This window comes from Mixophyes fleayi, chromosome 2 (genome assembly GCF_038048845.1).
Source record: "Mixophyes fleayi isolate aMixFle1 chromosome 2, aMixFle1.hap1, whole genome shotgun sequence".
In the NCBI taxonomy this organism is placed as follows: domain Eukaryota; kingdom Metazoa; phylum Chordata; class Amphibia; order Anura; family Limnodynastidae; genus Mixophyes; species Mixophyes fleayi.
Window position 1 is genome coordinate 70,404,586 of NC_134403.1, and position 22,231 is coordinate 70,426,816.

Genomic DNA, 22,231 nt, shown 5'->3' on the forward strand with positions numbered 1-22,231 from the left:
GCCGGCTGCAAATTATCCACAGAGATCACAAGTAACAGCTTAAATGGCTCATATTCTCAATCATTCTTTATATCACCATAATCTCCACACAACTACAAATTAAGCTGGTACACACTACAGAAATTTCGACCAACTTTTTATGCTGAGCAATTTTACATGCGATCGATGTTCCGATCGTTCGGTCCATGGACTGCATACACACTAGCCTTGTTTAGAACAATAAAGGGAAGAGCGGACGTCCCTTTAGCGACTTTTTACAGCCATGTTGTCGTGAGCAATGACTGTAATTTTGTACTCACTGTTGTGGATCGGTCGGAAGTTTATACACACTACACAGCGGAAACGAGATTGGAACGAAAATATTAAACGGTACAACCAACCAAATGAGGCGATAATCATCCATTTGGGCAGACTTTCGACCATCGTGTCACTGCACACACTGACCCGACTTTTGAACAAGCTGTCGTATGTCGGCTGTTTGAGCCGATTATTGGACGAAAACAGTGTAGTGTGTACCCAGCTTTACCTACTAGCATTTAACTTGTTGTAGTTTGCTCTAACCCCCAGTGTACAACTCTGCAGACCCTTTGAGGCGCCTTATAATTAAATGATTTTTTTAACTACCCCACACCATGATCAAACACACAATACAAACATTTCTCTAAACCAACCACTCCTGTAGGTATTCATGACCTAAATATTACCTTTTCCTCCACATACGTATCATTCACATCCCAATAACTCAAATATTCACTTGTTTTACTTATAAATGTACACCAGGCAAGGATCAGACCTCTTTTATAGCTAGCCAATATATAATACATGTGGTCTGTGTAAGTATGGCTCACAGCTGAGTTAGATCATATACATACACAACAAATTTGATCCCGTAACACAACTTTCTGCAAAGTCTTTCCTGCCAAGGATTCTAAAACTAACTTGGAGATTTAAGGATTTTGTTTGCCTTATTTAATAAGGGTGAGAGCTAAAAATTATGTAATGTTTCACTGACATCTGTAATATACTGAGTGTTTTATACTATCAGTGATATCAGCACAAGGGGAGTTCTGTTCTGTTTTATATCCAGTCTATTATGACAACTAGGAATGTATTCTTCAAGACCCAGGAGAATAATTATGGGTTATACCAGGTCAGATCTACTGAGGGTTTGAAAACACCGTTGGTGTAAAACAGGGTATTTGGAGAACACGCTATCCTTATATTAGCAAAGGATTACCAGTTATTTACTGAACTGCCTAGTTGTAACAATATGCACTGCTTGGCTCAGAAAGGAACAAGGCCGCAGATCAACTTTCTATCATGCTCCTTGGTCCCTAGTGGCTTCACATTACATTTTTGCAGCGATGGCTGTCACAGTGGAATCTTGTTAGTTGATTAATAATACCTCCTCCTTCTAATTCACGGAGGAAGAATCTACAAGCAACAAGAGCAGCTGAAGCATCTGACAAACACGCCATAAATGTAACTGTAAACTGATAAGTACAGGAGTAGGATCCCTATGTAAGGGGCCTCTACTAGCCTGAGAAAGCCAGCTGACAAAAACAAAGTAAGGCATGAAAAAGCTATATATACACACAATCAGGGAACATTATATAAACTATTTTTATCTGCTCTGACCTCTGGTCAGCGATCAGAGACTGCTCCCACACGCTGTAGAGTCAGCAGAGTCTTGTGAAGGGTAACTGTTTATAAAGCTGCCTCTTGCTCTATATACATTCCTATACACAAGCAATTAAATGTACAGAGAGATGTACACATTGGACGGATCATTAGACCTTGCTATAGTGCATGTCTTACTCCAAAAGCGGCTTAGATACAAACAGACGTTGCTGGCTGTAGTAATAGGTGTTGAGAGAGAGCTCACAGCCTGGGCCAGCATCAGATCGTATGTCATTTTTGGCTTCTCACCCATCCCTCCAGCAGAACTCGGATGCAGAAAAGAACTGCATTCCTCGAGAACTCTCTCACTCATTTCTCTACTGATAACATGGATCTGTGGCACCAAGAGTTTCATGCAATTCATTTTACTTACTAGCAAAACAGATGGCTTATGAACTACTTTTTTGTATTGCCTTATCTGATGTTTTTAGAAAAGGAAACTGTATCAATAATTCACAGTAAATTTCAACTGTATTTCAAAGTTCAGTAAATATATTATTTATACACTGACAAAGGGATTCCATTGAATATCTACTTATTAAACGGAAACTTCACTCCACTCCTCTTCCCCAACCTAAAAGAAGATCCTTCCTAATATAGTTGTATGAGAATACTCACATGTTCTTGCTGCGACCATTAGCAATAAACTTTCCCTCCTGACTCCCGGCATTGACTGTTCCTACTGCACGTCTGAACCCAGCATGCACAGGAAGCTAGTAGCTGCAGATAGCCCCCGGGTCTCTCATACAGTTGGATTTCAAATGATGTCTTAAGACTGGGTGGGATCAGCTAAGTATATATATATATATATATATATATATATATATATATATATATATATACATACACACACATGCAGAGAGAGAGATATGGAGATAGATAGATAGATAGATAGATAGATAGATAGATAGATAGATAGATGGATGGATTATATAAAAAAAAAAAAAAAATAAGGGAGTGGACACGGGCTTCTAAATGATGGGGATGTTGCATACTGGCCAAGTAATTGTAAGACAATAACATGATATTGTTTTACCATGCACTATTGCTTACACAGGAACATTGGTGAACTGTATAAACTAAAAGCTGTATAAGTGAAATATAGCACAAAGATGATTGAAAAGTAAGGAACGTAAAATATAAAAGACACAACAGATTGTGATAAGGGCAATACAAACAAAATACAAAAGAGAGAAGGCTGCGAGTACAAAAAGGAGCCGGGAAAGTAGACAAGAGCAGAAGGAGAGAGCAGTTTTCCCTTTTGGCTGCCATTGAGTCGACATACGCTTAATATCTCCCCACGCCGCCTCAGTTCAGTGTTTAGATAACTGGGGATTAACAGGAAGTCGCCTCTGAAAAATTCTTGGCTGGACATATCCACAACACAGCAGCGATCTCCTGGGGCAGAGGGGAATCTGTCAGCCACCTTACTGCCAGAGAAGGCCGGATCTGTAAAGCCACAATTACAACCAGGAGAAAGGGAAATGGGCAGATTTGTAGACATCGACTTTTAATCACAATGATACTTATAATTTATAAGTTCCATATGAAAAAATCTGTTTACTCACAACCACTGCAATTAAATTGTGGGTTGGGAATCAGGAATTGAATCGAAGAGATGATCGGATGCTTCTAATGATGGGCCAGCCCATTACCACCATATAATTCTTACTGTTGCATCATGGGAGAAGATTGAAGCTTAATTGAAGATAATGAACAATCTCTCTGTTCAGAGCTGTGTGTTTACTGTACTTGCCATACTATTGCTGTCCAAATTGTTCCTGGTGTGCATAGGATAGCACATAGCTGGATCTTATTAACAGATGCTATACTTTTGACATGTCACTATGTTAGCAGAAATCCACATCTGCCTCTGCTTCTTCTTCATCTGTGCAGAGAATCCCATCTATTAATCTTACTTTAATAAAGCAACTATTGCCACGGTGTCAACTATACGTTTTTCCTATAGAACCTGGACAATGTGACTTATAAAGCGATCAACCACAACATTAAAACCACTGACAAGTGAAGTGAATAATATTGATTACCTCTTTACAATGGCACATGTCAATGGGTTTAAGTTGATGTGTTGGAAGCAGGAAAAATGGACAAGGGTAAGGATCTGAGCGACTTTGACCAGGGCCAAATTGTGATGGCTAGACGACTGGGTCGGATCATCTCCAAAACGCCAGATCTTGTGGGGTGGTCCTGGTATGCAGTGATTAGTACCTACCAAAAGTGGTCCAAGGAAGGACAGCTAGTGAACTGGTGACAGGGTCATGGGCACCTAAGGCTCATTGAGGTGGGAAAGTTAGTCCGACTGGTCAATTCCCACAGAAGAGCTACTGTAGCACAAATTGGTGAAAAAGTTAATGCTGGCTATGATAGAAAGGTGTCAGAACACACAGTGCATCACAGCTTGCTGTGGATGGGGCTGCTTAGCTGCAGACCGCTCAGTGCTCCCATGCCGACCCCTGTCCACCGCCAAAAGCGCCTACAGTGGGCACGTGAGTGCCAGAACTGGACCATGGAGCAATGGAATAAAGTGGCCTGGTCTGGTGAATCACGTTTTCTTTTACATCACTTTTCGTAAGGAAAATCCGTGATTTTGTCAATTTCTACTCTATTATTAGCACTCTTTAGATTAAAACATTGCACACTAACTGCTACAGAGATTTTCAGAGCATTGCCTTCTTTAAAGGTGACAAGTGGAGGCAGCCATTTTTTGCCCTGAACCAATATCAAGAAAAGGCAGCCTAAATTTCACTAGGAACCAGGGACATGACTGAGGCACTTCAAGATGTACAAATATTAATGAGGGATTAGTGAAGCTATAGGCTGCATTCTCTGAATATTGGTGCAGCCTACTAAGTGTCTGTCTCCACGGAAGATATATTATAAAGAGTGCCGATTTATGCTACTGCACCTTGATTTACATGCATAGGTTTATATGGTGTATCCTGGCCAATAGGAGGAGATGAGAGGAACAAGAACATTCCTTGCATTGTACAGAGTACAGGCACTGACGCATCTAGTTTTGCGGAATAGCACGAAAATGAGCTTTCATATTTTGAAACAAGCTTATAGAAAGGAGATAATGGGATGAAGAGGTGCATTAGGGGTGTTCCTTGCTGTGCAGAGGGACGCACTGCCATTTGCACCAGCTCCGAGCAGGTGAAGATCGTGCATACTTAGCAACTTTTAATTTTTCCTCTCTGGGAGACCCTGAGGGGAGGTGTATTGGCAGTACGTAGGGGGACGGGGCACTGCAAATCACTTCATCTGGCCCCTGCAGATAGCATCATCAATACCCCAATCCCAGTTACTTCACTATGAAGTGGGAAGGATGCGGGAGAATTACCTGCACTCCGGGAGCCCAACCAGGTATTCAGAAGTATCCCTGACATTCCAGGAGAGCGGGCAGAGATCTTGACTCTCCTATACTTTTGATGGTACACATATTGCACCTTACAGCCGCACTCCGGCAGGGAAATGCACTTTTTGACATACTATACCCAATATAAAAATAATTATTCAAACATAAGTGCCATGTGTAATAATGGCAGTTAATTTATTCTGCATATCTTTATGTGCTATGGCCTCTCCTGAACTGGCTACCACTACATGTCACAGTTTTCCTGCTGTGCACCTTGGATGAAGTCAACCTTGGCACTGAAGAAAATGGAAAGCCCCTCCCCAAACAATGTCTGTGTAAGAAAAATATTTTTTTACAGAATTGTCCACTTTAACTTGTGTTTTTATTGATGGTCTTTCTCTGCACAGTACATAAAGAAAAGTCAATTAATACAGAGGCATTAAAAAATGATATAATAAAAATATTGCTGCAAAAATTTTTTTAAAAATTATATAATGAACATTTCAATCAAAATCTTTAACAAGAGGGAATTTCATGTCTAGAAGAGAAACGTGAGATATAGCGAAGTCTTATGGACTATTGAATGGGCTGGAAATGAGCAAAACATTTTAAAACTGTTCCACAAAGTATTTATTTCACTCCAAATTGGACCAAGAATAGTGTGAATATTTCTCCATATATGTGTGTTTGTGTGAGTATATAAAGGGGGTTTATTTTAGAAAAAAGGGAAAAGGAAAAAAAGAGAAAAAACACGGATCACTTACAGTCAAATATCGTTAGTGAAACATGAAAACTGTATAGTGTGTGTGTGTCTGTGTGTGTGTGTGTGTGTGTGTGTGTGTTACCATCAATAACCCACTGTTAATGACCACTTCTACTGAAGCTTCTTGGCTACCAGACATTTACCGACTGGAAGTATCAACTATCATCATCAGACTCCTTCACTGTCACCAGAAACCACTTGTTGGGTGTAGCTGCTGCAGTAACTCTTTGCTGGTGAATGTAGCTGCTGCTTACTTTGGATTAAGACTGCTGGATAGTAGGTAGAGCATTGATTCAGAATGCTGGCTGAAACATAGTTCAACGCACACAGGTTAGCAGGAAGTAATCCAGCCCCTTGTCCTTTTATCCAGTTCAGGTAAATTCACTTATCTTGCATGTGAATCTGCCTGGACCATGTTTTCACTTTTAACATCGGTGGCTGGGAGAGTGGGGGTTGTTTTCTCCCCCTTATCCCTTTTTGCGAGAAGTTAAAGGGACAGTGCAACATCAGGATTCATTAGAGCTTTTTTGGTTCTACAGGAAAGAGGTACGGTGCTGTTGCTCTTCGGTCCCACATGGGCAGGATACCAGCGGCCCCAGAATCGCGTCATCAGGACCTGCACGGCGGGGCATCGAGGCCCTGCACTTATTACAAGAGGAGAGGCATCAGGTTAATCTACTCTCCCAGAAGGATTCCCCTAAATTTCTGAGTCCCCCATAAGTTCTGGGAGAGTAGGAAAGTACGATTTATTGCCACACAAATTAGCTTGCAGCTAGAGAGAATGACAAGCCAATGAGAAGCAATTCATTACATTATTTACGCATGACAAAATCATTTAACTCTTCCCTATGAACAATGTAAGCTTGCCAGGGTTTCTTAAACAAAATGTCACCCAATAGTAAAACACAACAGCCGTCACATTCACAGGGGAATGCACAAGATTTTTCTTTGGAAGATGTAAGAAAATGCTCAGCAGCTCATTTACTTCAGTGTGAAATGGAAAGTTAATGTGGGAGGTAATTAAAACAAGTTTTACAGTATTCACGCAAAAGCACACAAACAGGGGCTGGATATATAAATAGAAAAGCCTCATTATTTTGTTAAGTACAAGGGAGCTGCGAATGAAGATAATTTTAGCGATGGTACAAAAAATAGAAGAGAACTTGAACACATGCTGTTTTCTTTAAAGTGATCTCTGCAAAACACTGGAATTTCCATGTTAGCACTTTAAGCCCACAGGTCAAGTATTAAATGTGTTTTTAAGCACTCACTCACTTCACTTAAGTGGAACAAATTTTCAGTTTTTATTTTTCAGCTAAAGGAATACAAAGCAGTGCACCGGGGGCCCCTATATATATATATATATATATATATATATATATATATATATAGATAGATATAGATGTATAGAGATACAGATATAGATATATAGAGATAGAGATAGATAGATGTACTTGCTCAGTGACCCTTGAAGGTTTTATTTGCAGGTTTTTTCTTTTGCAGGATTATTTATTCTAATTAAGAGCCCTGCCTATAGGGCCCCCTTGCCCGTGGGGCCCCCGGGCACCTGCCCATTATGCTCAATGGAAAAGATGGCCCTGGTGTAAGTGTCATTTGTAATACAGACATATCTACTGGCTTTCTATGGGGGCTGAATATTTTTCAAGCCACTGTATTTGTGTAGAATCAATCACATTAAAAACGTGTGAACTATAACTGTTCATTCAACTGAAATGATTTGACATAGTTGGCATCTCTGCCTAATTTTCTGGGACAGTCCCGAATTTTAAAGGTTTGTCCCTGGAAAATGTTGTCTCTTAATATGTCCCTGTTTTTCAACTTCACAATAAATGTTCTCTATCTCTGCATGTTAGATGGGATTTTTACCATTAATTCCGAATCTCTGGGCTTTATACATTAATATTTATCGAAGATGGGTATTTCAAATTCTGCATATCTTACATGATGGTCATGTAGTGCTCCACCCCCCCCCCCCCTCCCTTTCCCCATTCCGAGTCCAATATTGTACATGATGTGCCTAGATGTTATAACTCAACAGCAAAATGTCCCTGGAAACTATTTTAAATGTTGACAACTACAGTATGCATTCAGCCTGGTCTAGATCAAACGTGTGTGTGTGTGTGTGTGTGTGTGAGAAGAAAGTTTAAGTGATCATCATCGCCATCATCATCAACATTTATTATATAGCGCCAGCAGATTCCGTAGCGCTTCACAATTGGGAACAAACTGTGATAAAACAATACTGGGTAATACATACAGAGAGGTAAGAGGGCCCTGATCGCAAGCTTACAATCTATGGGTTGACAAAAGATCAGACGGAAAGTTCTGTACATATCTAAATCATACTTGCCAATTAAGGATCTTCACTCGGGGAGATCCTTGTGCCAAGGGCAGGAGCGCGGACAAGCAAATGGTGTCATCGTGGCAACACCCCCGCTGTGAATCGTGTCACTATAGTACGCCCCTAGGGAACTGGGCAGGATGCGGGAGAGTGTACTGTTCCCTTGGGAGTCAGGGAGAATTCCTAGAAATTTGGGAGATTCCTGGACATTCTGGGAGAACAGGAAACTATGAGCCTTTTCATAGAGGTCATAATCAATAAAACCATTAACTGAAGATTTATTATAAAGGATGTTTCCAATCCCTGGACGGAAATCTATAACCTGGAATCAATGGAAATTCATAGTATTTAACACCTGGATTCAAACAATGCAACTGTAGTGCAGTGTATGAAAAGTGACACAGATAGGATCCTATCCATCTGCACTGCCCACAGTCCTCCTACACCTACCTAACCTTAATGCAGTGATGGGCACCAGGTGGTGCTAGGCCAGTAGCCCATCGAGCCTTCACCTACGACCTCCAGCTCCTTCCTGCTTTATTGTCAGATGTGCTTGTTGTAGCTTGTAACACTTCTTTAAAACACATACTGATATGTTATTACAGATAGGTATATCAAGCTTTGACGCGTCATTTTGCAGCCCAACCACCCCAACAACAGGTGGAGATACACGGTGCTCTATCCTCCTGCGTACTGCCAATTCACCTCCCCTCCGGAATCTCCTGGAACTGGCAGTACACAGGTGCCACACGTCCTAACAGGCATATATGCGTGTTTCTGCAGGTCTGCATGAACTGCACTTGTGTGAACATGCCTTTGGTGTACTCTGCCTGCGTTTGCACACCCCTTCCCTCCCCCATCTCTCTTCTCCAGGTGCAGCCGGTCATAAATGCCAGAATCACGCAAGTCTGCTTAGAAGCATATGCATGCGCCCACTTTCTGGGCATGCAAAAAGTGGTTTTACTCAAGATATGCTATACAAACTGGCATACTGCCCACTATGCATCAGCACCACAGTGCATTAGGCACTATGTAAGCCCCTAAGAAGCACAAATGTAATACTTGTCATATCTTTAGCATCTGGTACTTGAGAGGCTGACGATGAGAGGGGTTTTTCACAGAAGTCCCCAAGGATGACTTTGAGAGCAGTAAGCTATGCACTACATCTACAAATATAAGCCCTACACTACTTTCAATGATTTGTTACCAACCCTCTCTAGCAGAAAGTGTAGAGTTTTTATCTAACTCTTACCATTTCTGTAGCTTCTCTACCTATGAGTGGTCAGCCTTACCAAGCGTTCTATGTACACAGCAGTGTCTAGAGGAAGCAGCACTGTCAGCCTGACGCAAGCTACAGAAAAGACAAGAGACATAGACACTCTGCAGGAGTGAGTATCGAGCAAACAATTACTCTTTGGAGAGTTTGGATTTATTGTGCACAAATCACCCTTAAAAAAAAAAAAAATCCATGAAGATACTATTTTTCCAACAAAGTGAACAGTCTGGGCTACCGGACAAGTTCTGTTTTATTGAAAATGGAATAGTGGGAAATGAGAGGAAATAGATCTTTATGATCATCATCTGCTTTTTATATAGCGCCACTAATTCCGCAGCGCTGTACAGAGAACTCACATCAGTCCCTGCCCCATTGACACCTAGGGGCATATTCAATTCCGATACGGTCCACTGTAACGCGTGTTACCGCGGAAAATGAGCAGTACTGCCGGTAATACGGTACCGCAATAACGCAGATTTTCGTATGCAGCCCTATGGGCTGCGAACGAAAATCCACGTTATTTCGGTACCGCGGATTAGGTTCGCGGCCGTTCCGGCGCGATCCCGCGGATCGCGATCGGAATTGAATATGCCCCTTACAGTCTAAAATCCCTAACATATACACACACATACACACACATACACAGACCGCGAGAGACAAAGGTCAATTTAATAGCAGCCAATTAACCTACTAGTATGTTTTTGCAGTGTGGGAGGAAACCAGAGCACCCGGAGGAAACCCACTAAACACGGGGAGAGCATACAAACTGCACACAGATAAGGCCATGGAATCAAATTCATGACCCAGTGATTTGAGACAGAAGTGCTAACCACTAAGCTACCATGCTGCCCGTATCAAACTGTTTATCAAACTGAATTGGAATTTGCAGCTCACAAGCATATAAATTGCAAATCATGTTATCAATTGGAGGACGTGATTTGTTTTTCTAACATTGTAGACGAGGTAGTTTTCTAAGGCAATTCAGTTGGTTTTTTGCTACTGTTATATTCTGTATTACAAAAAAAAATAATTATTTAATAATAATATGGCTATAATAAGTATCCACAAACTGCATTTTCCACATTTAATTTTCTCACATCATGGAATCAAATTAGATTTATTCAGAAATTCTCACCAATAACATCACACTACTTTAAGTTTATAGTTTCTTAATTAAAATAAAAAAAACAGTCAATAATTGATTTCACAAGTATCCACCTCTTTATTTGGATACACTCAAATAAACCTCAGTTCAAGGTGCTTCTCTCCTTCCGGAACCGGAACACTTGTCAAAACAGAGAGCAAAATGATATATAATTATCCTTTATTTATAAAGAGCCAACATATTATACACTGCTGAGGGGCTCATAATACAAATAAATAACACGCAATAACATTAAACCAGAAGGAAAAGATGGCACTGCCCAGATGAGCTTACACCTAAAGGGACCAGTTAATACATAGGGTAGCAGAATAACAATTGTACCTGGTGCAGGGATAGTGTGAGAGGCCACTATAAAGGCAGAAGCATTGTCAACCAGCAATGTTTAAGCATTCACTGGCGACTGACATTTCTGTGCAGCTACCGGTGCTGGGGTATAGGTGAAATGAGGACAGACAGTGGAAGGTGGTTTCTAAAGGACTAGTGATTTTAGAAATCTTAACAAAGTTAGCTGTTGGCAAGCATGACTGTCCTTCACCATATACTAACTGGATCTCCTTCCTCTTGGTTCTAGAGAGGACTTTCATGCTTGTGCTGCATGGTCACTCTTGTGATTATCCGACATCTCTGAGTAGCTGTGTGAGCGGCATTTCGCTTGGCATCGTGCTCCCTGCTGGAAACAGGGCCAAGACACTTGTTCCCAGAAGTGGTGGCAGCAGCTGTTGCCACCAGGAATGCTGCCGAGATCACCAACGGAGGAACATGGACAGCAACAGCGATGACATTTGAACATCTGAACTGAGCTGGCCTTCAAACATCCGGGACACATCCTGGAATCCCATCCTGTGTGTGAGGCCACTCCTCCGCACCACCTTGTAATTTCCCCACTGCCTTCAAAATATTTTAAACTGTTTTAAATATTTGTGATCAGATGTTTATGTGGGAGGTAGGGCAGAGTCTGAATCTAAAGTGCAGCCATTAATAACTGCAAACCACGTGATACAGACAAACCTTGGAGTCAAACTTGCTGCAGTCTGCAAGAGACCAAGGAGAACTTGAGAGTAGATTTATATTCCAGTTGGAGAATGACCCAAACATACATAAAAAGCCACATTGGAATGGCTTAAATGCAAACACAAAACATGTCCTGGAGTAGCCCGGTCAAAGCCCAGACCTCAAACCCAAGGGTTAAATGTCCCCATCCAAACTAATGGAACTCCAGCAATAGTGCAAAGAAGAATGGGCAAAAATTTCAGTGTTCAGATGTGCAACGACTTCCCCAAATAGACACCCAGCTAAAGGTGCTTCTATAAAGTATTACAACAAGGGGGGTGAGCGTGAATACTTATGTAATCTATTATTGCCTGATTTTTATTTGTAATGAATTAGGAAAATGCTCCTTAGCTGCCTTTTTTTTGATAAGTGTGGAGGAATATTGAAATAAATTCAATCTAAATTAACAATGTTAGAAAATAAACGGTGAATCTGCCAAAGGAGGTGAATATATTTTACAGCTACTGCATAGCAATTGAAACACACTGCATATCAATAAATCAGAATTAAATGGACTTCACCTCAATCTCCATCGGCATGTTTGCATTCACAGCACACTTACCTTCATCTGCACAGAACAGGATAAACATAACTCTGCTGTCAGCCCTGTTTAATCCAGCAAATTGGGGCTACAACTACTAGATGCATTTTCTAAAGTCTTATAACACTGGAAACAGTATTAATTAGTGAAGTATGGAGGTTGATGCTTTACAGTTAATCTAAGCATTTATTTTTCTACCATCTTTTTCTCTCCAGATGGTCTGAATGTCAGAATGTATAAAGCACACATTTTTGTACTGTGCTGTTTTTGTCAAGGTTATGTGTTAGTACAGGTTCATGTCTTATTATATTAATTTTATATGATTAATTGCAAATATCAAATGCGATCAGTCAGGGCCAGAAGCTTGACTTGGAAGGAGAGTCTGGCTATACAAGCAGAGTTTGCTTTTGGGCTGGAGGAATCCTGTTCAGGGGAAATCATTGTGTATATACAGTGTTTTCAATACAATTCTCCCTCATCCCATGGAACCCCCTTTGCATGATAAATATATTTTAAAAAAAATCAACATCATAGTACCTCGTGACAGGTCTGTTACAGCTTCCCAGTACTGTCAGAACACATAGAAGAGGTCTTCATCTACAGCAGCCACCTTTCCCATAGAGTTAGATGCACTCACAGGTACTTGGATGCCCGCTGGACTTAAGCTCAGAGTTTGTGAAAGCCTATAACTAGAAACTGGTATCGTGGAGATAGGAGGCTGAAAAAGGCAACTCAAAGCGCAGGATAACCAGGACCAGTGCGGAGGTTGAGGGTCAGAGTCAAACAAGGAGAGTAGTTGAATAGACTGAAATGTATCGCTGGACTATCCTTACCTACTGCCAGCTCTGACAAGTCAGATGTCAGGGGCAATCAGCAAACAATCGGAGTCCAAGAAACAGGCCAAGGGTCAAAACAGGTAATCAGGTAGTAGTTCACAGAACAAAGAGCAGGTATTGCAGAGCAAAGATGCTATAACCGCCAGGGAAGCTTAAACATAGGTGAGCCAATCAGAGCTGTAGTAAGGACGCACACCCCTAACCCAGTAGAGGTGAGTGCGGTCAAGTAATTACACTCGCGGCCAGGTCCTGTCAACAGCCAGGGCGGAAGCGAGCAAGGCGTCCGAGTCACCTAGGAAACAGTCGGGACGCGAGAATTGGAAGTGACGTCCCGGCTGCAAGGGCAACAGCCGGATCAAAGGGGCAAAGAGGTACTCGATCTGTCGCGACTAGTGTGGCGGCTCGTAACAAGGTCAACTTTAAGGGGGTTGTCCACTTTAGGACAACAGTGTCCACCCTCCAACAACCATACACTTAAAATAACTCATCCCCTGTATGGCAAATACACTCCCCCTGTGAAACCACCAAACCGTTACCTGAAGCCAAGAGTATGATCATTGCTCTCTTTATCTACAGCTCAAAGCCGAGTAATACAATCTATCCAGCCTTACATATATCCAGCTTTATGGAGCGTTACTGAAGAACACTGAATGGACCGACTCCTCCAGTACTATGAGTGGCGTGAGCTGCCTCCTTAAGCCGTAGTAGCCAGTATATATCCAGTAGAACGATTTTGCATTAACATTTGCTGCCAAGAAATGGTAGGAGTAACAGGCATGTATGACACCTCCCTAGCCATTGTCATAGTAATTATGAATAGGCTTCTGGCAATCATTATAACGCAATCTCTACATATAACAGCATAACTACACAAAGTGCAGCCGTTTCCAGATGTACATTTGTAGCTGGGCCCCAAGTGACCACATATAAATATTCTATTTCTCCAACTCATGTCACTTCATACACACACTCTTCAATCGTGAGAGGCAGTATTTTCACAGAAGTCCCTGCCCTATGAGCTTCCCAATCTACTACACAAGTAATAGAACATTATACCATGTATTATTTATTTCTCTTATATCTTACAATTAAATCCTCCCTTCATATTTCTGCCACCTAATTTCTCTTTTATTCACCTCAGCTTCTCCAGTTTCCTCTTTATTTCAGTGTATTTCTCCAGGTTTCTTCTTTATATCTCAGTCCTCATTTTCCATCATTTTCTTTAGCCTAGAATTCTTCCTGGCCATTTCCTCCCATGCAATTTATTCTGCACCACTGTCTCCATCTCCCACTTCTTTCCGGATCACCTCCTTCATATATTCTAAGCTGCATTTCACCTATTCTTTACCATTCTTTTACCTTACTAATCTATACAAACCATTGTCTCTTTATCTGACAGATGTGTCCCAGTGTCACGTTTGCCAACAGCCTGGCAGGAAATTTGTGGCAGCTTGTTGAGCAGACAATATTGTGCATTAAAAAAATGGAGTTCAAACCTTAAATAAAATAACTGTTAACTACGGTTAGAGATCAGTGGGTCACAAATTTTCAAAGACAGTTCCCTTTTTTCCCCATCAAAATATGTCTGGCAATGCTTGAGCCTCAAAACACAATTTACCCATTTTACTTTGGAACCCAAAAGTATTGCAGTTAAAAGTGCTTCTACAAAGTATTAAAGCAAGGGCAAGTGGTGAATACTTATGTAATCTATGACTGCCTGTTTTGTATCTGCAATTAATTAGGAAAGAGCTTCCTAGTTGTTTGTTTTGTACACAGTATTTTGTTTTGATCAGTGGAAAGGAATCTTGAAATAAATCCATTTTAAAACAGCAATGATAGAAAATAAAAGGTGAAAATGCCAAAGTAGCCAAATAAATGTTATATCTACTGCACAAATAAATGAGCTTCGCCTCAATCCACAACACCATGATGGTGATCATGGCACACTTACCTTCATTCACACAGAAAAGGACAAACACAACTCTGCATTCTGGTCTGTTAAATACAACAAATCGAGGCTACAAGTATTAAACATATTTTCTGCATTTTTATAACAATTATGATGGGATTAGTGTTTGAGGTCAAGTATATTTCACCTAGGTTCCTATCCTACTTGTTTTAAACCCCCAGGGAAATGTTATTGTCTATGAGCTGCCGAAGGGCTATAGGCCTGTTAAAAAGCCAGAAGAGGGTCCTGGGGTTATGGATGCAGAGTGAGGGCGGGCTCCATTCAATAGGCCCATAAATCGGGGCTTCCAAGTTACCAGTGATCCTGCTGGTTAACAGGAGTTGCACCTGAGTGGTGCTAGTATTAGACTGCAAGGCAGCTCAGTCAGTCTCTCACTGCCTGAGGATAGGGGCTGCAGAGTCTCTGTGAGAGAAAGCCTGATATCTGCCTGTAAGTTACTGTGCTGAAACTTCTTTTTGTTTCGCCTTAGTTTGTTAGTCAGTTGTGACTGGTGTTTAGTTACAGCCGGACGGCAAGGTGTTTATTTTGGAGTATTCTAACTGAATAAAACTGGCTGAGGCCAGTTGCACAAAACCCTTTGGACTTGTGTGAAATCACTCGGTTGCTATAAACACCATCTACCCCAGGAGATGCTACCGGGCCCCCCTACCCAGTCACACAATGGAACATTTTTAATATGTGTGGTATGGAAGATGTAACTTTAAAGTTAATCTAAGCATTTATATTCATTTCATCTTTAGGTCAGATGGGTGTTCAAGATTTAATTTCAAAGTAACAGGAGACTTATCCAAAGTGCAGCAATGTGAAAAATCATATTCTGGGAATAAATCTACTATTGGTCAGTATATATGCTTCTGTGTGACATCCTGCAATGCTGAATATTAAGACAAAAGAACCTACTTTCAGTTTTATATATCCAGCCAATGCCAATTACATAAGCACTAAGCCAGAAAACCCACATTTTTGTATTTATTTTTATGCACAATTTTCCAGTCAGGTCCAATGATCATAAAATCTAATGGCAAAGACGGTTCAACTGGCATCCAGTTAGTTGTATGCAGCCCTTTAAAGTTTTGTCTGCCCTAGTTTGCCTGTTACGGACTCTGCTGCAGAACATTATTGGAAATTGGGTTACAAGCCTGCATTCTTAAGATATTTTCATAGTCCCATAAAGAACCTTTAGGTCTATAAATGTATAGAGAACCCTTCCTAGCATTTAGAAATGTTTAGCACACGGATGCCCAAATTGGCCCTCCTAAACTGCCCCTGACTTATATATTATTAATATAAATACCACCCACTGAAGTGGATGGATGCGAACTGACGGGCCTCATAGCAGTAATAACTAGAGATGGTCACTGACCCCCGTGTTTTGGTTTTGGATTTGGTTTTGGATCTGGATTACCGTCGTGTTTTGGTTTTGGTTTTGCAAAACCGCCATTGCGTGTTTTGGTTTTGGTTTTGGTTTTGTTTGGTTTTGTTTTGCTATTTTTTGGGAAAATCCATGTTTTTGGGCCTAAATTAACCCAATTTAGTGCTCCAACTGTTTTAGAGACAAGTAATCTAATTGTTGAGGTAATAAATCATCCAAAAAAACAGTTTAATTCTTCGTTGGTAGGCCTATTCTACACACAAAACAGATTGTCTTCCTCTCCATCTATGCATATTGGCAATGCAGCCATCGTCTTTGAATGTATATTACACCCTACACTTATAGTTAAATATGTAAAGAAATGGAAAAAGCCAGTTTGGTTTCTGTCTCTCAAGGCCCCCCTCCACTTGTATAAAATACCAAAAAATTCAGCCATTATAGACTGTACAATATTTATTGACATGGAGAAAGTCAGTTTGGTTTCTGTCTCTCTAGGCCCCCCTCCACTTGTATAAAATACTAAAAAATTCAGCCATTATAGACTGTACAATATTAATTGACATGGAGAAAGACAGTTTGGTTTCTGTCTCTCTAGGGCCCCCTCCACTTGTATAAAATACTAAAAAATTCAGCCATTATAGACTGTACAATATTAATTGACATGGAGAAAGACAGTTTGGGGTCACTCTGTCTCTCTAGGCCCCCCTCCACTTGTATAAAATACCAAAAAATTCAGCCATTATAGACTGTACAATATTAATTGACATGGAAAAAGCCAGTTTGGTTTCTGTCTCTCTAGGCCCCCCTCCACTTGTATAAAATACCCAAAAATTCAGCCATTATAGACTGTACAATATTATGAAAAATGGACAAAGCCAGTTTAGGGTCACTCTGTCTATGACACCCTACCCTTAAGGATAAATTGCCCTAACAGCAGCCTTTCAAGATGGTATGTGAAATGGAAATGCCACAAGTCCCTTTCCTCTTTGGGGGTAGATTGCACCCTACACTTACATAGAAAGTTTTAAAAATATGTTATCGGCATCATCTTCAGCTTAATCCTCACCCTCATCAGTGTGTACGTCATCATCACAGACTATCAATTCGTCGCCGCTTGAATCCGCCATTAGAGAACAGTCAGTGCTTGGATGTCTTGGATGGTGAAGGCCTTCCTCGTGGAAGATGTAGTTCATTTTTATAAACATCATTTTCTCCACATTTTTGGGAAGTAACCTTCTACGGCGATCACTGACTAAGTTCCCTGCTGTGCTGAACACTCGTTCAGAGTACACACTGGAGGGTGGGCAGCTTAGGTATTGCAAAGCAAGTTTGTACAGGGGTTTCCAAATGGCCTGCTTTTCTTCCCAGTAAGGAAAGGGACTGTCTGACATTTCCATATCAACTACCTCTTGAAAGTAATCCTCCACCATCCTTTGCATGTTTATACTCATATTGGATGGAGTTATGGGCAAAGTGACACATTTTTTTGAAAAATCCTTCAAACCAGCCCAGATGTTAAATTGTTCTGGTCTGCCCCCTGTGTCTTCCCTGCTTCTTTTTTGGAAATTTAATTTTTTACGAGCAACAGCTTGAGAAAGTGAAGGAGGACACGTCGTCAAGCCGAGGCCCAGTTCAGCGGCCACCTTGCTGAGCAATAGCTCCTTGCAAAAGTTCACATCTCGCTCATTTACAAGTAAAGACTCAATGTAGGTTTTAAACCTTGGATCAAGCACAGTGGCCAAAACGTACTGATCCGATTTCAAGATCTTAATAACTCGAGGATCATTGTGAAGCGAATTAAGTACTTGATCGACAAGGCCAACATACTTTGCTGAATTGCTTGCTTTCAGCTCCTCCTTCATTTTCTCAAGCTGCTTTTCCAATAGTCTAATTAAAGGAATGACTTGGCTCAAACTAGCAGAGTCTGCACTGACCTCACATGTCACAACTTCAAATGGTTTCAGCACCTTGCACAGCACTGAAAGGATTCCCCACTGTGCAAGAGTGAAATACATCCCCCCTCCTTTCCCAATGTCATGACTTGTGCAATATGCTTGGATGGCTTTGCGCTGTTCCTCCATCCTCTGAAGCATGTACAGGGTGGAATTCCACCGAGTTACCACCTCTTGCTTAAGTTGGTGGCAGGGCAAGTTAAACTGCTCTTGGAGCTGCTGTAATCTCCTACATGCTGTGGCTGAATGCCTGAAATGGCCTGAAATTTTACGGGCCACCGAAAGCATCTCCTGCACCTCACGGTTATTTCGTAGGAAGCTCTGCACCACCAAGTTGATGGTGTGAGCAAAACAGGGAATATGTTGGAAATCACCCAGCTGTAATGCTCGCACTATATTGTTGGCGTTATCTGAAATGACATACCCTGGGGAGAGTCCGAGTGGTATAAGCCATGCATCAATCACATCTCTCAGTTTGCGTAACAAATTGTCAGCCGTATGCCTGTTAGTGAAGCCGGTGATACAAAGAGTGGCCTGCCTGTGACAAATGTTACGTAGTGGTGTACATGCTGCTGCTGTTCCTGCTGGTGAAGGTGAATGACCAACCCAGTGGGCTGTCACAGTCATATAGTCTTTGGTTTGGCCACTTCCACTTGTCCACATATCTGTGGTTAAGTGAACAGTGGGCAGAATGGCATTTTTCAGCGCAATCTCTACATTTTTACACACTTTTTGGTATAGTTGTGGAATAGCTTTACGGGAGAAATGGTGTCGCGATGGAATTCTGTAACGCGGACACAAAACCTCAATTAACTGTGAAAAACCAGCTGCGTTTATTGTGGAGATTGGACGCAGATCTAACACTAACATTGCAGCCATGGCGTCTGTGATTCGCTTGGCGACTGGGTGACTGCTGTCATATTTGCTTCCCCTCGCAAATGATTGTTTCACAGTTAATTGCTGAAATGTAGGACTGCTCATTTTATTAACCTGCCTCTGGGATGACGATTCACCCCCAGCAGCAGCAACAGCAGCAGCAGGACTAACGCTTTCTTCAGAGGAATCAATAATAGTGCCGGAGTCATCCAGCCTTAAGTGGGATGCCGGGCTAACTCCGAGCGCTACTGAGGATATTGATGAGGATGGTGTGGTGGGTGTATTTTGTAGCCGTCGGTATGTCGGTGAGCGGAGGGTCTTAGCTGATGAGGGAGTGCTTGTATTCTTTTGGGAAGAACTTTCAGCTTTTCCCAACACTTTGCCATGAACTCTCGTTAAATGGCGTAACATAGACGAGGTTCCAAGATGGTTAAGGTCCCTCCCTCGACTGACTGTGGCTTGACATACACTACAAATGGCTATACAATTGTTGTCTGGATTTGGGTAGAAATAATTCCACACATAAGAAGTGAATTTTTTTGTTTTATGCCCAGGCATGACAATGGCCTTTTTCTTGTCACGTGCCAGAACTGCTGCCACTGGTGCAGGACTTACACAAACAACCTCATCCTCATCAACATCCTCATTAGCGCCCTCGTCGCCTACACAAATCTCCCCCTCATCCTCTTCTAATTCCAAAGTGGCATCCTCAATTTGGGTATCACCGCTACACTCGGGCTATTAAGGTACACATCAGCAGAATGCTCACGATTAGACATCCCACTGTTGGATGGACTCTCCACAGGGATTGTTGTCATTTGTGAATCAGAGCAAATATTCTCCTGTAATGCCTCACTGTTATCTTGCAGCTCGGCTTTGACGCGTAACAGTAGTTGTGCACCAATTGTAGGCTGGGTAACTTTTTGGGATCTGCCACTAATAGCCAAAGGTGAAGGCCTCATTCTCTCTTTGCCACTGCGTGTGTAGAATGGCATGCTTGCAATTTTTTTTTATCGTCACTTAACTTTTGCTCAGTTACACTTCTTTTTCGCTTCAATACAGTAAATTTTTTTTTGGTTTTTGTTTTTTGCACTAATTTGAAAACACTCTGTTGTTTGACATCGCCTTGGCCAGATGACGTACTGGGAACACTAACATCAGGACTGGTGACAGAACCTGGTTGCTCATTCAGATCATATGTGGACTGCTTTGAATCCATTCTGAGCGCAAACCACTGGGGAGTGCTAAAAATTATTTGGTAGATACTGCTGACAGATATGACTTTTGACAGCCAGAAATATTAATGCACAATTAGGGAGGACACCCCAAAAGCACTGAGGAGTGCTAAAAATTATTTGGTAGATACTGCTGACAGATATGACTTTTGACAGCCAGAAATATTAATGCACAATTAGGGAGGACACCCCAAAAGCACTGAGGAGTGCTAAAAATTATTTAGTAGATACTGCTGACAGATATGACTTTTGACAGCCAGAAATATTAATGCACAATTAGGGAGGACACCCCAAAAGCACTGAGGAGTGCTAAAAATTATTTAGTAGATACTGCTGACAGATATGACTTTTGACAGCCAGAAATATTAATGCACAATTATGGGGGACACCCCAAAAGCGCTGGGGAGTGCCAAATATGAAGAAAAAATAATAAACCTCTATCCTCCTCTCTGCACTAGCGATTTTGGTTAGAGCAATTGCAAGAACAATATTGTATTCTCGTTCCCTGCTCTAATTAGCCTATGACTACACCCTGCTCTCTCCCTCTGTCAAATGGCGATGGATTGCTGTGGAGGCGTGTATTTATAAAGTTGAAGTATCGCGAGAACCGAGCCCCGAGATCCGACGACGTCACAATGACGTTCGGCCTCGATTTGGATTCGGAATGGGCGGGAGAGTACCGAGCTGCTCAGCTCGGTACTCGGATACCCAAAGTTCAGGTGGGTTCGGTTCTCGGAGAACCGGACCCGCCCATCTCTAGTAATAACACTCCTGATACTGAATGTTAGAAGCCTTTCTCTTCTACTTGTTAATAATATCAGTAATGGCTTCCTAGGTCCATGTGCTGGGAGATGAGGGAGGGAATAAAAAAGAGAGTACAAAAATAATTCTGAATTTAGAGGATTTACTGAGAAACATAATTAGGAGGCAATGTTCTGAGGGAATGACTCAGTGAAGAGAACTCCATCTCCTTATCGTTTAGGAAGAAAAAAAAGCAAATCGCCACAGAACAACGTTCTTCATGCTCTTTGATTACAAAATGCATACTTAAACACAGATTAAGATCCGTGAGTGAGTGAGTTAAAATGATAAAAATGTGTATCAGCACTGTTCCGTTCCCTGTAGTGCAATTCTTCCAAAAAAAACCTGTTTCTAGATTAGGATGACACAGGAAAAGGAATGCAAACTCTGTTTATTCTTCTGGCTGATAGCAAGGGAATCTCAAGTAAGGGGTGCTGTGCAGTTATTTTGGGGGATAATATAGTACAATTGCAGAGAATGGACTAAAGAATAACAGATCCTTACAATAGGTTATCTGCAACAAATCAATCCAATGCTATAAAAGCAGCTTTATAGAGACAGCTGTTTATAAAATCACATTTCTGCCTACACTTGCGTTTATATAAATATTGCTCCAATCTCCTCTGGACTCTTGTCCTCATTCAAAGTATTCAGCTACGGATGGGAAACAAACAACACGCACTCCCAGGGGTAGCCCCCTCCCATATTACTCTCCCCCCCTCGTCTCAGCTGGATATGGGGAGCTAAAATATAATCTGAAGCGGCCCAGCTGTTCAGACAGCTGTTCTAAAAGCAGGACAGTTAACTAGAGCTAGCAAAGGCAGATTACATGCAAATCAATCAGACAAAGATATGGGTTTTCCACAATTAATTTCCATTGTATGTTCCGGTCGACTCCTGAGCACTGCGCACACAAATCTCTTGGCAGGCGCACAAGTTTAAATCACCATTTACTTGCAATTAAAATAATTACCTAA

At 41.4% G+C, this 22,231-nt stretch overlaps 1 protein-coding gene across 3 annotated transcripts in view; it reads right to left on the bottom strand.

The window, feature by feature from the left end:
• Positions 1 to 22,231, bottom strand: part of ZNF385A (zinc finger protein 385A) — a 271,869-nt gene that overhangs the window by 38,232 nt on the left and 211,406 nt on the right. The window lies entirely within an intron of this gene.